This window comes from Bos grunniens, chromosome 6 (assembly GCF_055505025.1).
Source record: "Bos grunniens cultivar Pamir isolate PY7600 chromosome 6, Bosgru_T2T1.0, whole genome shotgun sequence".
Lineage (NCBI taxonomy): Eukaryota > Metazoa > Chordata > Mammalia > Artiodactyla > Bovidae > Bos > Bos grunniens.
Window position 1 is genome coordinate 10,375,173 of NC_141170.1, and position 17,296 is coordinate 10,392,468.

Genomic DNA, 17,296 nt, shown 5'->3' on the forward strand with positions numbered 1-17,296 from the left:
AATGTGTGTTTCTGAACATCAGTTTTCTCACTTGCAAAACGAAGATGAGATGCTTCTCTCAAAATGGTAGTTGTGTGAATTATATAAAGTGATGCAAAGAAAAATTGCTGCACATAGAAAGTGTTTAATAATAGCAATTAACACCACTATCTATGAACACAAAGATATTTCATATACTCTGTAGACATTAGAGGACATCCTATTTGTTTTCATTTTTGTCACATTGGTATTTTTACTTTTTTGATAATTTAAATATAACTATAACAATGCTATATATAGTTATATCTATAAGAACTATAGAGTTATAAGAGTTAGTAAAACTCTTCCCTGGTGGCTCAGATGGTAAAGCGTCTGTCTACAATGCGGGAGACCCAGGTTCAGTCCCTGGGTTGGGAAGACCTCCTGGAGAAGGAAATGGCAATCCACTCCAGGACTATTGCCTGGAAAATCCCATGGACAGAGGAGCCTAGTAGGCTATAGTCCATGGGGTTGCAAAGAGTCAGACTCGACTGAGCGACTTTATTCACTCATAAGAACTATATCCTGTTCTCCTTCTTATGACATGAAAGATTCTGGATGAATAAATAAAAAGTCTATATAAGTCTGTAATGGTAGATTAAAGATGGCTACACATTGCTTGCGGCCAAGAGGAGCTACCCCACGTCTGAGGTCAAGGGCGGTGGCCGAGAGGAGCTGCCCTGTGTCCGAGGTCAGGGGCAGTGGCCAAGAGGAGCAACCCCACATCCAAGGAGCAGTGGCTGCAGGGGCGCAGGCGGGCCTAGAGGAGCTATTCCACGTTCAAGGTCAAGAGGGGTGGTGGTGAGGAGATATCCCTCATCCAAAGTAAAGAGCAGCGGCTGCAGTTTGCTGGAGCAGCCGTGAAGAGATACCCAACGTCCAAGGTAAGAGAAACCCAAGTAAGATGGTATGTGCTGCAAGAGGGCATCAGGGGGCAGACACACTGAAACCATAACCACAGAAAACTTGTCAATCTAATCACACTAGGACCACAGCCTTGTCTAACTCAATGAAACTAAGCCATGTCCTGAGGGGCCACCCAAGATGGGCGGGTCATGGTGGAGAGATCTGACAGAATGTGGTCCACTGGAGAAGGGAATGGCAAACCACTTCAGTATTCTTGCCTTGAGAAACCCATGAACAGTATGAAAAGGCAAAATGATAGGATAATGAAAGAGGAACTCTCCAGGTCAGTAGGTGCCCCATATGCTACTAGAGATCAGTGGAGAAATAACTCCAGAAAGAATGAAGGGATGGAGCCAAAGCAAAAAGAATACCCAGCTGTGGATGTGACTGGTGATAGAAGCAAGGTCTGACGCTGTAAAGAGCAATGTTGCATAGGAACCTGGAATGTTAGGTCCATGAATCAAGGCAAATTGGAAGTGGTCAAACAGGAGATGGCAAGAGTGAACGTCGACATTCTAGAAACTGGCAAACTAAAATGGACTGGAATGGGTAAATTTAACTTAGATGACCGTTATATCTACTCCTGTGGGCAGGAATCCCTTAGAAGAAAAAGAGTAGCCATCGTGGTCAACAAAAGAGTCCAAAATGCAGTACTTGGATGTAATCTCAAAAACGACAGAATGATCTCTGTTCGTTTCCAAGGCAAACCATTCAACATCACAGTAATCCAAGTCTATGCCCCAACCAGTAATGCTGAAAAAGCTGAAGTTGAACGGTTCAATGAAGACCTTCAAGACCTTTTAGAACTAACACCCAAAAAATATGTCCTTTTCATTATAGTGGTCTGGAATGCAAAAGTAGGAAGTCAGGAAACACCTGGAATAAAGGCAAATTTGGCCTTGAAATACAGAATGAAGCAGGGCAAAGGCTAATAGAGATCTGCCAAGAGAACTCACTGGTCATGCCAAACACCCTCTTCCAACAACACAAAAGAAGACTCTACACATGAACATCACCAGATGGTCAACACCAAAATCAGATTAATTATATTCTTTGCAGCCAAAGATGGAGAAGCTCTATACAGTCAGCAAAAACAAGACCAGGAGCTGACTATGGCTCAGATTATGAGCTCCTTATTGCCAAATTCAGACTGAAATTGAAGAAAGTAGGGAAAACCACTAGATCATTCAGGTATGACCTAAATCAAATCCCTTATTATACAGTGGAAGTGAGAAATAGATTTAAGGGACTAGATCTGATAGAGTGCCTGATGAACTATGGACTGAGGTTCATGACATTGTACAGGAGACAGGGATCAAACCATCCCCATGGAAAAGAAATGCAAAAAAAGCAAAATGGCTGTCTGGGAAGGCCTTCCCAATAGCTGTGAAAAGAAGAGAAGCAAAAAGCAAAGGAGAAAAGGAAAGATATAAGCATCTGAATGCAGAGTTCCAAAGAATAGCAAGAAGAGATTAAGAAAGCCTTCTTCAATGATAAATGCAAAGAAATAGAGGAAAACAACAGAATGGAAAGACTAGAGATCTCTTCAAGAAAATTAGAGATACCAAGGGAATATTTCATGCAAAGATGGGCTCGATAAAGGACAGAAATAGTATGGACCTAACACAAGCAGAAGATATCAAGAAGTGGCAAGAAAACACAGAAGAACTGTACAAAAAAAGATCTTCACGACCAAGATAATCATGATAGTGTGATCACTCACCTAGAGCCAGACATCCTGGAATGTGAAGTCAAGTGGGCCTTAGAAATCATCACTATGAACAAAGCTAGTGGAGGTGATGGAATTCCAGTTGAGCTATTCCAAATCCTGAAAGATGATGCTGTGAAAGTGCTGCACTCACTATGCCAGCAAATTTGGAAAACTCAGCAGTGGCCACAGGACTGGGAAAGGTCAGTTTTCATTCCAATCCCAAAGAAAGGCAATGCCAAAGAATGCTCAAACTACCACACAATTGCACTCATCTCACATGCTAGTAAAGTAATGCTCAGAATTCTCCAAGACAGGTTTCAGCAGTATGTGAACTGTGAACTTCCAGATGTTCAAGCTGATTTAGAAAAGGCAGAGGAACCAGAGATCAAATTGCCAACATCTGCTGGATCATGGAAAAAGCAAGAGAGTTCCAGAAAAACATCTATTTCTGCTTTATTGACTATGCCAAAGCCTTTGACTGTGTGGATCACAATAAACTGTGGAAAACTCTGAAAGAGATGGGAATACCAGACCACTTGACCTGCCTCTTGAGAAACTTACATGCAGGTCAGGAAGCAACAGTTACAACTGGACATGGAACAACAGACTGGTTCCAAATAGGAAAAGGAGTACATCAAGGCTGTATACTGTCACCCGGCTTATTTAACTTACATGCAGAGTACATCATGAGAAACGTTGGACTGGAAGAACCACATGCTGGAATCAAGATTACCAGAAGAAATATCAATAACCTCAGATATGCAGATGACACCACCCTTATGGCAGAAAGTGAAGAGGAACTCAAAAGCCTCTTGATGAAAGTGAAAGAGGAGAGTGAAAAAGTTGGTTTAAAGCTCAACATTCAGAAAACGAAGATCATGGCATCTGGCCCCATCAATTCATGGGAAATCGATGGAGAAACAGTGGAAACAGTGTCAGACTTTATTTTTTTGGGCTCCAAAATCACTGCAGATGGTGGCTGCAGCCATGAAATTAAAAGACGTTTACTCCTGGGAAGGAAAGTTATGACCAACCTAGATAGCATATTCAAAAGCAGGGACATTACTCTGCCAACAAAGGTCCGTCTAGTCAAGGCTATGGTTTTTCCAGCGGTCATGTATGGATGTGAGAGTTGAACTGTGAAGAAAGCTGAGAGCTGAAGAATTGATGCTTTTGAACTGTGGTGTTGGAGAAGACTCTTGAGAGTCCCTTGGATTGCAAGGAGATCCAACCAGTCCATTCTAAAGGAGATCCGTCCTGGGTGTTCTTTGGAAGGAATGATGCTAAAGCTGAAACTCCAGTACTTTGGCCACCTCATGGGAAGAGTTGACTCATTGGAAAAACTTTGATGCTGGAAGGGATTGGGAGCAGGAGGAAAAGGGGACGACAGAGGATGAGATGGCTGAATGGCATCACCAACTCAATGGAGGTGAGTTTGAGTGAACTCCAGGAGTTGGTGATGGACAAGGAGGCCTGGCGTGCTGCAATTCATGGGTTCGCAAAGAGTCGGACCTGACTGAGTGACTGAATTGAACTGACACATCAGTTGTTCCTCCTTTTACCAAAAGGTAGTGCCTATTTCTCTACCCTTGATCCTGTGCGGGCCAGTGGTTGTTTTGACCAATAGAGCACAGAGGAAGTGATGCTTTGCATTGTTCCAGGTTCTGAATCTAGTTTTTGGGAGGACTGTCAACTTTTGCCTTGACTCTGGGAGCCCTGAGTCCCGAACTCTCCTGCTAGAGAGAGTGGAGCCTGTGGAAGAACTGTACATAGAGTACACAGAAGGGGAGATGGCACAGCTAAGCCTGACTTCCATTGTCCCTTCTAAGACAGAAATGACAGTGAAGCCACCCTTTAAAAATCACAGAATGACACAACTGATGCCACATGAAGTGGAAGACTAGCCTTGCTGAACCCTGTTTGAGTTCCTGACCCCCAAAAGCATGAGCTTTAAGAGAAAGGTTGCTCTTTGCGGTCACTAAGCTTTGGGTAGTTTATTGTACAGCAATAGATAACTGAAATGTCTGTCTCCCCAGGCACCTGCTTCCTGCCTGCAGGGATTTCCTCTGCCTCCTCTGTTTGCCAGGATAACCTGTTGATCACTCTGGCTTAAGTATCTTCCAATATCCTGGAAAAGGAGTTGGTGATATGGACATCTTGGTAGTATTAGGGGCCTTTGCTGGAGGAAGTCAAAGAGTTGACAAATAGATGAGTCTTTGCCTGTCATGCTGAAGAATGAAGATGCTAACTTGTTAGCAATAATGACAATCCTCTTGCTTTTCTGGAATTTTCCAGACCCTTTATTACTATTCTTTCTTGGTACATGCTATTTTCACTGTCTGGAAAAAGACATTTCTCTTCTGCCCTCACTGTCCATCTTGAATATAAGCTTGATTTTTATATTATTATTATTTTATTTTTATATTAGCTTTCTAGGGGAAAATGAGATTAAAGTCATATTCAACTCTTTGCAACCCTGTGGACTGTAGCCTACCAGGCTCCTCTGTCCATGGGATTCTTCAGGCAAGAGTACTGGAATGGGTAGCCGTTCCGTTCTCCAAGGGATTTTCTCAACCAAGGGATCGAACCTGGCTCTCCTGCATTGCAAGCAGATTCTTTACCATCTGAGCCACCAGGAAAGCCCATTTGTTTGCACCCTGGTGCTTAATTTGCCTATCTTCCCTGGTGTCTCAGATGGTAAAAAATCCTTCTGAAATTCAGAAGACCTGGACTGGACTCCTGGGTCAGAAATTTTCCCTAGAGAAGAGAATGGCTACCACTCCATCATTCTTGCCTGAAGAAGTCCATGGACAGAGGAGCCTGGCAGGCTACAGTCCAGGAAGTCACAAAGAGCCAGACACAACTGAATAAGCATGAAAACCTCTTTATAAGAGATTTGATTGAACGCTAACATAGACTCTAGCATTTTAAAGCTGTGTCCCCAAGATGCCCCCAGACCCCTTAAAATGCTTGTCTAAGAAAGCTCAACAGTGCCAGGAGAACCTACTGCTTATTTCAGCTGAAACTTGATGATAAAACCCTGAACCTAACTTCCTTTAGAATAGATAAGGTTGCAGTGATAAATCATTTGTCTTCCCTTTTGTATCTGAATCTTCTGTCAGTCTGAACTGTCTCCTCAAGGACCTGGGAGCAGACTCTTCAAAATGCAATCAAGGAGATCATTCTAATCCCCCAGTCCTCCTGGGAGTGTAAGAGCCTAGTATGTTGGGAGCCTTGTTCCAAATTGTATAACTGCCTCTGGTCACCAAGAAGTTTGTTTTTCCAGCCTCCAGATAAGTGCCGATTAGCAAACACAGATGATGTGGTCACAGGAACCAAACTGCCCTCAATGCCCTTTATCACCTTTCCTTTAATACACCCAGCATCAAAGCTGAGCTCAGTTTACACTGGACCTTCTTCCCTATTGCATGATTTATCACTGAACACTATTTATTACTTCCTTAATATCTGGCTTTGTTTCTCTATGATGCGACAGACCATGAGGGAGAGAAAGAAAGAGAAGAGAGAGAAGTGTCTCTTATGAGTGGGCCTACAGATGAGTGGTGAAACAAAATAAAATGAAATTGTCAGAGTTGATTGGACCAGATTTGGAGGGCCTTACATGTCATGAGGAGGCCTGGACTTTATTATGCAGGGAAAAGAGATATATCTTGTAAGTTGAAATCAATTGTGATGACAGAAGTCCCAGTACTCATGGATATATTTTAATCTCTTTAACTTTTCTCTGTTATCCTATTTATTACTATTTCTCTTCTCCATTATCATTTAGAACTTTTACAAGAAAGATCCTTACACTTTTTTCAGTATATTTCACATAGTATAAACTTCAATAAATTCAAGTCTATATTTATGTTGAATGCTGTTTGGGTATATATTTGTCTACAGTCATAATTTCTCCAACCTAATTTGACTCTGATCAGATGCTGCAGATTTGATGTCAGTTCTCTAAGAAGAGGGGTCTCTGCTGGTCTTAGACAAAGTTTAAAAACAAAATGAAAGCAGAACACATAATACCAGCTAGAAATCAGCAATAAGACATCTGGAGATTGTACTCATGGTGACTTGGAAATATTTCCATGGATTATATGAGAGGCCTGTTTATTATTTCATTCTGAGTATTCTTTCATTAACTCATTCATTCAGTAAACAATTCCTGAAAATTGCATTTCTAGACAATAAACTAAAGAATCCATCTTGAATAAGGTTCACATCTAAGGGACACCACACGCTAGAGGCAGGTAACATGCAAACAGGCAAATATAATGTAAGTTAATATCTGATCCATTTAAGTAGTGTACACTTCTCTGATCATAAAATTGACTATGGTGTTTATAAACATTAAGGTTTATGGGTACCTACACTGAAAGTTGATCATCCTGACTTGAATCTGGTCTAAGAATCTGTCTTCCACAAGGTTGCTCTGTGTGTGTGTGTGTGTGTGTGTATATGTTTTAAGACTGGCAAGTTTTGGAAATATTGAATTTTAGGTTAGGTTAGCTCCAGGTGTTATGGGAGTGATGAGGGATACCCTGGATGAAGGGAATGACAAAAAGGGAGAAACAATGTGAATTGGAGTTTTCAGAATGTGTAGGAGTCCACTAAGCAGACCATGAAGGTGAGCGTATTTCAAGCAGAGTGAACATTCTGTTCCAAACTACAGAGGCATAACCATAGCTAGTACGTTTGAGAAAAATAAGTAACTGGGATTTTATTGAATCAATATGAAAATGCAGAAAAGTATAAGGCTGAGGAGTAAACACAAGAATAAGATTGTCAACAAAGTGTCTTTTAAGATTATGGAATTTTGAAATGACCCATTGAATGACTTTCACCACGTGGTTGACATGTAGCAAAATGAATCCAAACTACAAATGAGATGACCGTCGATTCTGCACTATTTAAAAAGCCTTTACATAGTCTTGGAGATCTCTGATGAGGGAATATTTTACATATATTATGGGGGAACTCTCAGAAATTCAATCAACCACATCTGGGCCCTTTTCTCATCTTCGCTATACATACTTAACCACCATGACTCATTTTTTACATCACTAAAATAGAGACAATCATAACTGCCTTTCAAGATTTTATGAGAATTAGCTAATAAAAAGCAGATAAACAAGCCACATGTAAATCTGGTGGTGAAATGAGTCAAGACAGAGAAATATAGGAACCTTCAGAAGGCTGATGCCTACAATTATCTGATTTGATTTCCCCCTGATTTCAAGACTCTGATTGCTATATTCATTGTAGAAAGTTTAAAAAAAAAAAAAAACAGATTCTGAGAAGTTATTTTATTTTGTCTAGTAACACAGACTAAGCCAAGGGAAATGGCAACCCATCCCAGTATTCTTGCTTGGGAAATTCCACGGGTAGAGGAGCCTGCGGGGCTAGAGTCCATAGGGTCACAAAGAGTCGGACATGACTGAGCAACTAACACACCTTCAAGCCAAGTAGCAAGTCAAGATTCAAACCTAAGTCTGAACTTCAAAGCTGTAACTTCTCTTGGTCCACCTTACTCTTCCCAAACGTGCCTTCAGAAGAGTTTTCCTGAGTCATAGAAGGGACTCAATACATATTCTTTCTCATTTTCACCACTGCCTCACAGTTGCCACATCCCAGTGCAGACAGATGATCTACTTCTGTTTTATATGAAACCTCTATTCTCAAAGGACGCTTATGGTCTCCTTTATAACTGATGCACTGCTCCTGAAGTATCAGGTTATGATTCACTTCAACAAGCTTTTTTTTTTTTTTTGACAAATATCATGTTGAACAAATGCAGGTAGTAGATAGTTACAAAATGTGACACATAATGCAGTAGAAATAAAAACAAACAGAGCTGGGCGCCTGCTTTCAATGGGAAGACACATTATTCTGAGAAATAAAGAAGGATACGTCTGGAGTCAGAAGATACGGGTTCAATATTTCATGTCTACCACTTAAATTACATTATGAAATTATGTTATGCCCTATGAGTTCCAGCTCTCCAAATAGAGATAATTACAGTATCTATCTCCTAGCTTACTATGATTAAATTAGATAATACCTGTGCATGTAAAATGCTTAATGCCTGGTGCCTTGTACATAATAGATTTTAGCTGCTGTCATCATTACCAGTTTATTATTGTTTTTGTTGTTATTAGAGATTCTAGTATATGGATAGCATGAGACTTGAAAATGACTACTACCCAGGATCCCAGGTGGCACTAGTGGCAAAGAACCTGCCAGTCAGTGCAGGAGCCATAAGAGACTGGTTCGATCCCTGGGTCAGGAAGAGCCCCTGGAGGAGCGCATGGCTACCCATTCCAGTATTCTTGCCTGGAGACTCCCTGTAGACAGAGGAGCCTGGTGCGCTAGAGTCCATGGGGTCACAAAGAGTCAGACGTGGCTGAAGTGACTTAGCATACATGCACACAGAATGAGTTACGTTAGTTGTAACTGATGCTATAAGAAAGGTATAATTTCAACTGAAAAGCAAAAAAAAAAAAAAAAAAAAAGCCTGAGAGAAGACTTATTATTAGGGTGAAAAGTGCCCTGGGCAGAGAGTAAGATGACCAAATTCTAGTCTGGAGTCTGCAATTGCATGACTGGTTGACTTGGCTGCAGTCCTTTCAACTCTTAAGAACCTTGTTTTTGTTTTTGTTTTTGTTTTCCCTTTTCTTGGAATCCATATGCCCATTATTTGCTGCTCCTTGTGGTGTTGAGAAGCTTACCTGAGACAATATTTGTTGAATTGCTGGGTTCCCTGTTCATTCCCCTGGACTGTTGTAGAGGCAGAACCCCATAGACCAGCTCCTGTCAACTCTGATTTTCCAAGAGTCTCCTCAGGCACACAGTTCATGCCAACTTTCAGTCTTTAGAGACCCAGATTTTCCTCCTCACCATTTGTCATTTCTCCAAAGAGACCAATGAGCCTCTAAAAACATTCACACTAGAGTCAGTTGGCCCAATGTGCATTTTAAAGCTTACCAAACTATGATCACATAGTCACATCACTGAAGGACTCATCTCTGTTCACTGGGCTCCTGCTGTTTCTCGTTCCTCTATTATTTTATCCAAAGCTGAAGCTCTAATACTTTGGCCACCTGATGCAAAGAACTGACTCATTGGAAAAGATCCTAATGACGGGAAAGATTGAAGGCAGGAGGAGAAGGGGATGACAGAGGATGAAATGATTGGATAGTATCACCGACTCGATGGACATGAGTTGGAGCAAGCTCTGGGAGTTGATGATGGACAAGGAAGCCTGGCATGCTGCAGTCCATGGGGTCACAAAGAGTCAGACACAACTGAGCAACTGAACTGACCTGAACTGATTGTTTTGCCTGGGATTGTTCCTTTAGGTGTAAACCCACTGTTTTTTTTGTTTTTGTTTTGTTTTTCTACATTTATGTTTGTTTTAAACCTACCATGATATATCTTTTCTCTGGAGACTCAAGTCAATATTCCTATAAACCTTAACTCAAGCTCCAAGTCCTCTTTTTATCATTTATGACATCTATTACAATCACTTAGAAAGGTGCATCTGGCAATAAATGGACTTGCTCAAGTATCGGAATGTCCCCCATCCTACCAAATCAAGGCAGAATGATGGTGTCATCTGAAGTAAGAGGAAATGTCATCCTTGAGCTGGGATGTTCCTCCTAATCTAAATTCTTTGATATTCTTGCTAAGATGCTAAACACAGTTAGTTTATAGATTCACAGGAACTGGGGAAAATGTCTGCACAGCAGTCAGTGCAGAGCAAACAAGGCAAAAAAAAAAAAAAAAAAATGTCCAAACTAAAGCTCAGTGGCAAGTCCTTTTACCTTGTTGTTTTTTATATAGTTTCTTTTGAAGCATCTGAAATAATTATCATAAATGAACATGCGTAGCACATATAATGCCAAGAACATTATGGGCCTTTAGGAAAGAGAGTGAGTAGCCTTTCCGTTCACCAGGGGATCTTCTCAACCCAGGGATAGAATCCAGGTCTCCCACATTGCAGGCAAATTCTTCATCAGCTTAGCCACAAGGGAAGCCCAGGAATACTGGAGTGGGTAGCCTATCACTTCTTCAGCAGATCTTCCTGACCCAGGAATCAAACCGGGGTCTCCTGCATTGCAGGCAGATTCTTTACCAGCTGGGTTAACAGGGAAGCCCTAGTAAAGAATTAAGCATGATGATAATGATGATGACCATAGCATGTAGATCTTGGTATTCTGTCTCCTCAAACAATCATATCCAATTTGAAAGGCCTTTTTTGACTCATGTCCCAATATATTCATCACCTTTGTGGAAATTTCTAGGAGGTTCCATGATCAGCTAAAATTTGGGTAGTCATATTAAGCAGATCAGGCAAGACAGGTTAGCATACTTAGTCTAGAAATAATATTCATTTGATACAGATATGCAGTTGTTTAAATCTGAATTTGCCACACATGTCTGGCATAGTCATCATTGATTGGGGCATATTTTGAAAGGCAGATTTTCTTTCCTGGTTTGTAAGTCTCTTCATGTCTACCTCCATTAAGCAGTGATAATACTATATTTGTAATTGTATTTTCATATATTTCCTTCTCCCTTTGGACTGGAGGCTTCCCAAGGATAGGACCCTATCTGTGACTTATTCATCATCTAATCACATAACCAGTGGTAATCAGTGGTTCAATAAGAGAGAAGAAAGAAAGAACAGATTGATTATGCAGGAGATATAATTTCAAGAAAAAAATACTCAGACCTGAGGGAGACAGGCCTCAAGACCCTCAAGGAGCTGGCTGAAGCCCCTATTAGGGATATTCATTAAATCATATTTTATACAGGTCCTTAATAGCCAGGCCTGCTGGGGGCTCAGCACAGTCACAGTTGGACTATGACTTACTCCACAGCCTTGAGCAAGTCATATTGTCTTTTAGTTAATAGCTGTTGATAAACTGATTTCCTCATTAATGGTTTACTCTAAAGAAGGAGTCTCAAGATTAATTAATTAGTGGACATGAAGTTCTTTGATTAAAGTAATTGCCATCAGCTGGAGATAGTCTCATTGGTCGCTAGTTGGGAATACTCCAAAATCACTTTTTTTCTTCAGACATTCCTGATAATGACTGGAATGTTCTCCAGAAAATCCTCCTAAACCATAGACCTTATTCCCAATATAATTAATTTTCTATTTCTTAAAGCTTGATTATGATCATTAAAAGAGTGATTCCCAACTTTCTGGCACCAAGGACTGGTTTCATGGAAGAACCAGAAACCAAGAAACCAAGATCAAGGCTCTCAGTAGTGGTAATGTGTTCTGATATATTATGATGAAAGAAATGAGGCTTAGCTGAGAAACAAACGTTTCAGAGACAATCATATTTAAACTTTATACAGTGCTTTACAAAATATTTTAATTGCATAACCATATTTAATTTTTATAATCTTCAGGGGTAAGAACCATCATTGCCTCTTTCAGTTCAGTTCAGTTCAGTCACTCAGTTGTGTCCGACTCTTTGCGACCCCATGAATCACAGCACGCCAGGCCTCCCTGTCCATCACCAACTCCCGGAGTTCACTCAGACTCACAGCCTTCGAGTCAGTGATGCCATCCAGCCATCTCATCCTCTGTCGTCCCCTTCTCCTCCTGCCCCCAATCCCTCCCAGCATCAGAGTCTTTTCCAATGAGTCAACTCTTTGCATGAGGTGGCCAAAGTACTGGAGTTTCAGCTTTAGCATCATTCCTTCCAAAGAAATTGCCTCTTTACATAACGCTATATACCTTAGTATGGTGGTTAAGTGTGGCTCTGTGTATTTGTACAAAAGAATATTCAACTATAACAAAGAAAAGGGGTTTCCCAGGTGGCTCAGTGGTAAAGAATGCACCTGCCGATGCAGCAGACGCACGTTCGATTTCTGAGTTGAGAAGACCTGGAGAAGGGAACGGCAACGCACTTCAGTGTTCTTGCCTGTAGAATCCCATGGACAGAGGAGCCTGGTGGGCTACGGTCCACGGGGCTGCAAAGAGTCAGACACTACCGACTGACAGATCACACATACACACACACACACACACACACAAAAGGAATGGCATTCTGATAGATGCAACAATGTGAATGGATCTTGAAAATATTTTTCTGAGTGAGGTAGGCAAGATGTAAAAGGGAAAATATTATATTGCTGCACTTAAAAATGATCTTGAATGGGTAAATTTATAGAGATGGAAAATGTACTTGAGATTATCATAAATTAGGGATATGAAACAGTAACAATGCTTAGTAGATACAAATTTTCTGTTTGGGAGATGAGAGCTTTTTGGAAATAGACAGTAATAATGGTTTCACCGCATTACTAAAAGTAGTAATGGTTTGTAGAGACATAATTATTGAGTTGAGGAAGTCTAGATATAATTTTCTTCAATTTGTACCATAAATTCTTGGCAAAGTCTGAACTCAATCTCAGGTCATTTGAAGCTCAAAGTCTGCAGTCTTCTCTTCTTATTGTTGGATTTTAAATCAGAAATATCTGTAAATGACATAAATTGAGTAGTGCTATCTTTCTGTTCAATAATTCATAATTATGTTAAATATTTGTTGAGATGAAACTTAATCTCTTAGAAATAGATTTATAAAAATAATATGGGAAATTAAATCTCATGAAGTAGAAATTCTGTTGGATGTGATGTCTATTAGTAGTTCTGTATAATCACAGGTGGACTTCCCTGCCCGCTCAGTAGTAAAGAATGTGCCTGCCAATGCAGGAGATGTGGGTTTGATCCCTGGGTTGGGAAGATTTCCTGAAGAAGGAAATGGCTAACTGCTTCAGCAGTTTTGCCAGGAGAACACCATGGACAGAAGAGCCCAGAGGGCTACAGTCCTAGGGTCACAAAGAATCAGACTTTGAGATAAAAAACAACAATAATCGCAGGTGAGCTACTTGTATCTTCAACTTCAGAACTTCAATTTTTTCTTGATTTGAAGTATGTAAATCAGAAGTTCAGGTGATCTGTTCTTTCTGATCTAGTTAAAACTTCGTGCATTTGAATCATGCAATGTTTTCCTGTGTGTGTGTGTGTGTGTGTGTGTGTGTGTGTGAGATGTATGTATGTGTGTATTAGGTCACAACAGATATTAAGTGGTAGAGTTATGCAAACCAGGTAATCTGATGATTATGGGGCCTGTTTAAAAAGCCTCCAAAATATACTACCTCTTTTTAGAAAGCTTATGAACGTAGATTGGAAAATGGATGGAATCAAAATGAATTTGACCCAGTAGTCCTACCGTAATGTAAGACTAAGGAATTTGGCACAGGTCAGATGGGAGCTTAAATCCTGAATTTTAATATATATGAATTTTGGCAATTCATTCAACATCTTTGAGTATCACCTTCAAAACCTACAATTATGGAAAAGGAATATCTAATTCATAGTTTTTTGTTGTTGTAACATCATAATAAGTTTGCTCATTGTAATAAGTTTAACATGTTATGTAAAATGATTTAATTAAAAAATAAAATTAAACATACAAATGAGTTTTTAAATGGAACTATACAGAAAGGTTAATAAAGACACAAAGCCCTTCTAGCCATACTTTCTGTTCTGATTCCTCTTCTCAAAGCAATTATGTTTAACCTTTTGGGGTTTCAATTTCTCTTATAATTAACTCTGTAATTTTAAAGAATGAGCTACTACTCTTATTTTTGATTTATCAAGTTTAAATATTATCTGCTGCATAATCAAAAACAAAGATTTGATCTAATTCATAGTTTTATCATGAGATCATGTTTATAAAAACAACTTAGATGTAGTGTCTGCCATAGAGCAAATACTCAATAAGTGGTAATTATGTTTATTCCCTAGTCCAGCCAGTCATATGTCCACTGATTTACTTTCATTACTTACCCAGATTTATACTTTTACTTTGTAATGTTGTCGAGTTAGATTGCGTTTTTATTTTTAATCTCTTGTTTAGTGATGCACTTGTTTAGTGCACTTTAGATGCACTTTAGTGATTGCACTTCTCATGTATGAGGATTAAACCTGAATGGCATTTAAGAAAACAACTCCACTAACAATAACAAAATAAAGACTAAAATACTTAGGGATAAATGTAACCAAGCATGTAGAAGTCTTGTATACCAAAAACTATAAAACACTAAAGAAAGAAATGAAAGAATGCAGAAATAAATGGAAAGAAATCCTGTGTTCATGTACTGGAAAGCTTAATTCTTTTTAAAATGCCCATACTAAACAAAGAGATCTAAAAACTCATTGTCTTCCCCATTAAAGGATCATATTTTAAGGAAATAGAAAAGACAATTCTAAATTTTATATGGAACACAAAAGACTCAGAATAGCTAAAGCAATGCTAAGAAAGAAGATCAAAGCTTGAGGCATTACAGGTTCCAATTTCAATATATATAACAAAGATGCAGTATTTAAACAATGTGTGAAGTGAAAGTCGCTCAGTCGTATCCAACTCTGTGTAACCCCATGGACTATACAGTCCATGGTATTCTCCAGGCCAGAATACTGGAGTGGGTAGCCTTTCCTTTCTCCAGAGGATCTTCCCAACCCAGGGATAAAACTCAGGTCTCCTATATTGCAGGCAGATTCTTTACCAACTGAACCACAAGGGAAGCCCAAGAATACCGGAGTGGGTAGCCTATCCCTTCTCCAGCAGATCTTCCTGGCCCAGGAATCAAACATGGGTCTCCTGCAGGTGACGAACTGAGCTATTCTTTGCCAACTGAGATACCAGGGAAGCCCAAAATAATATGGTCCTGGAATAAAGAACAATCTGTAGATCAAAAGAATAGTTAAGAGAGCCCAGAATTAAACCCACATATATAGCATATACAATAAAGTGATCTTTTACAATTTTGCCAAGAATGCACAGTGGGGAAAAGATAGTCTTTTCAACAAATAGCATGGGAGAATTGGATATCTACTCATAAAAGAATGAAATTGGAGCCCTACTTTACCATATACAAAAATAAGCTCAATGGAATAAAAACCTAAACATGAGATCTGTAACTGTAGAATCCTTTAAAACAACATCAGAGGGAAAGCTTCTCAACATTGGTTTTGTTGATGATTCCTTGGATATGACACCAAAAGCACAAGGAAATAAAGCAAAATTAGACAAGTGGAATTATATCAAACTTAAATCTTTTGCACAGAAAAAGGAAAAATCAACAGAACTAAAAGGCAAACTAAAGAATGGAAGAAAGTATTTGCAAGCTAAATATATGATAAAGGGTTGATTTTCAAAATTTATAGAAGTACAGAGCACAACAGTTGTTGCTTGGGACTGGGAGGAAGGGGAAAATTGAGAGTTCTTAGTGCAAACAAAGTTACATCTTTGCTAGCTGAGTAAGTTCTCCTAAGTGACTGTACAACAGTATTGCCTACAGTTAACAATATGACATTGTGTGTTTCAAAATTTAACAGCTAGATATCATTTTAAGCACTCTTACTTCACAAAACAAAAAGACACAAAAGGAAACTTTGAGAGGTTTGGATATCTATGTCTCTATGTAGATAGAAATAGATATTGATATATAGGGGCTCCCATGGTGGCTCAGTCTGTAAATATCCTCCTGCGATGTAGGAAACCTGGATTCCATTGCTGGGTTGGGAAGATCCCCTGGAGAAGGAAATGGCAACCCACTCCAGTGTTCTTGCCTGGAGAATCCCATGGACAGAGGGGCCTGGTGGGTGAGAGTCCATGGAGTCACATGAGTTGGACATGACTTAGCAAGTAAACCATCACTATGTATATGTGTATAAATAAATAAATAAATCCATATATATGTATATATATGGTGAGAAGCTTCTAATGGGCATGCTTCTTTTCTAGCTTGAAAAAGTCTCTCTCTCTCTCTCTCTATATATATATCTCCTAGATTCAATTCAGTTCAGTTGCTCAGTCAGTCTCTGTGACCCCATAGACTGCAGGACACCATGTCTATCTGTCCATCACCAACTCCTGGAGCTTGCTCAAACTCATCCACTGAGTAGGTGATGCCATCCAACCATCTCATCCTCTGTCATCCCCTTGTCCTCCTACTTTCAATCTTTTTCAGCATCGGGGTCTTTTCTAATGAGTCAGTTTGTCAAATCAGGTGGCCAAATTACTGGAGCTTCAGCTTCAGCATCAGTCCTTCCAATGAACATTTAGGACTGATTTCCTCTAGGATTGATGGGTTTGAACTCCTTGTGGTCCAAGAGACTCAAGAGTCTTCTCCAACACCACAGTTCAAAAGCATCAGTTCTTCAGTGCTCAGCTTTCTTTGTGGTCTAACTCTCACATCCATACGTGACTACCAGAAAAACCATAGCTCTGACTAGACGGACCTTTGTTGGCAAAGTAATGTCTCTGCTTTTTAATATACTGACTAGCATATTAAAGGGTGGTCATAGCTTTTCTTTCAAGGAGCAAGTGTCTTTTAATTTCATGGCTGCATATCCTGGATTATGGTGATTCTATACTATAGTGAGTGTTTATTCACTTCCAAATGCTTTAAATTGTACACATTAAATAAGTACACTTTCTGTATATCTATCACACGTCAATAAATGTGTTAAAATATAAACAGAGTTAAACATATTCATTTTAAACTCAGTTCAGTTGAGTTCAGTTCAGTCGCTCAGTCATGTCCGACTCCTTGAGACCCCAT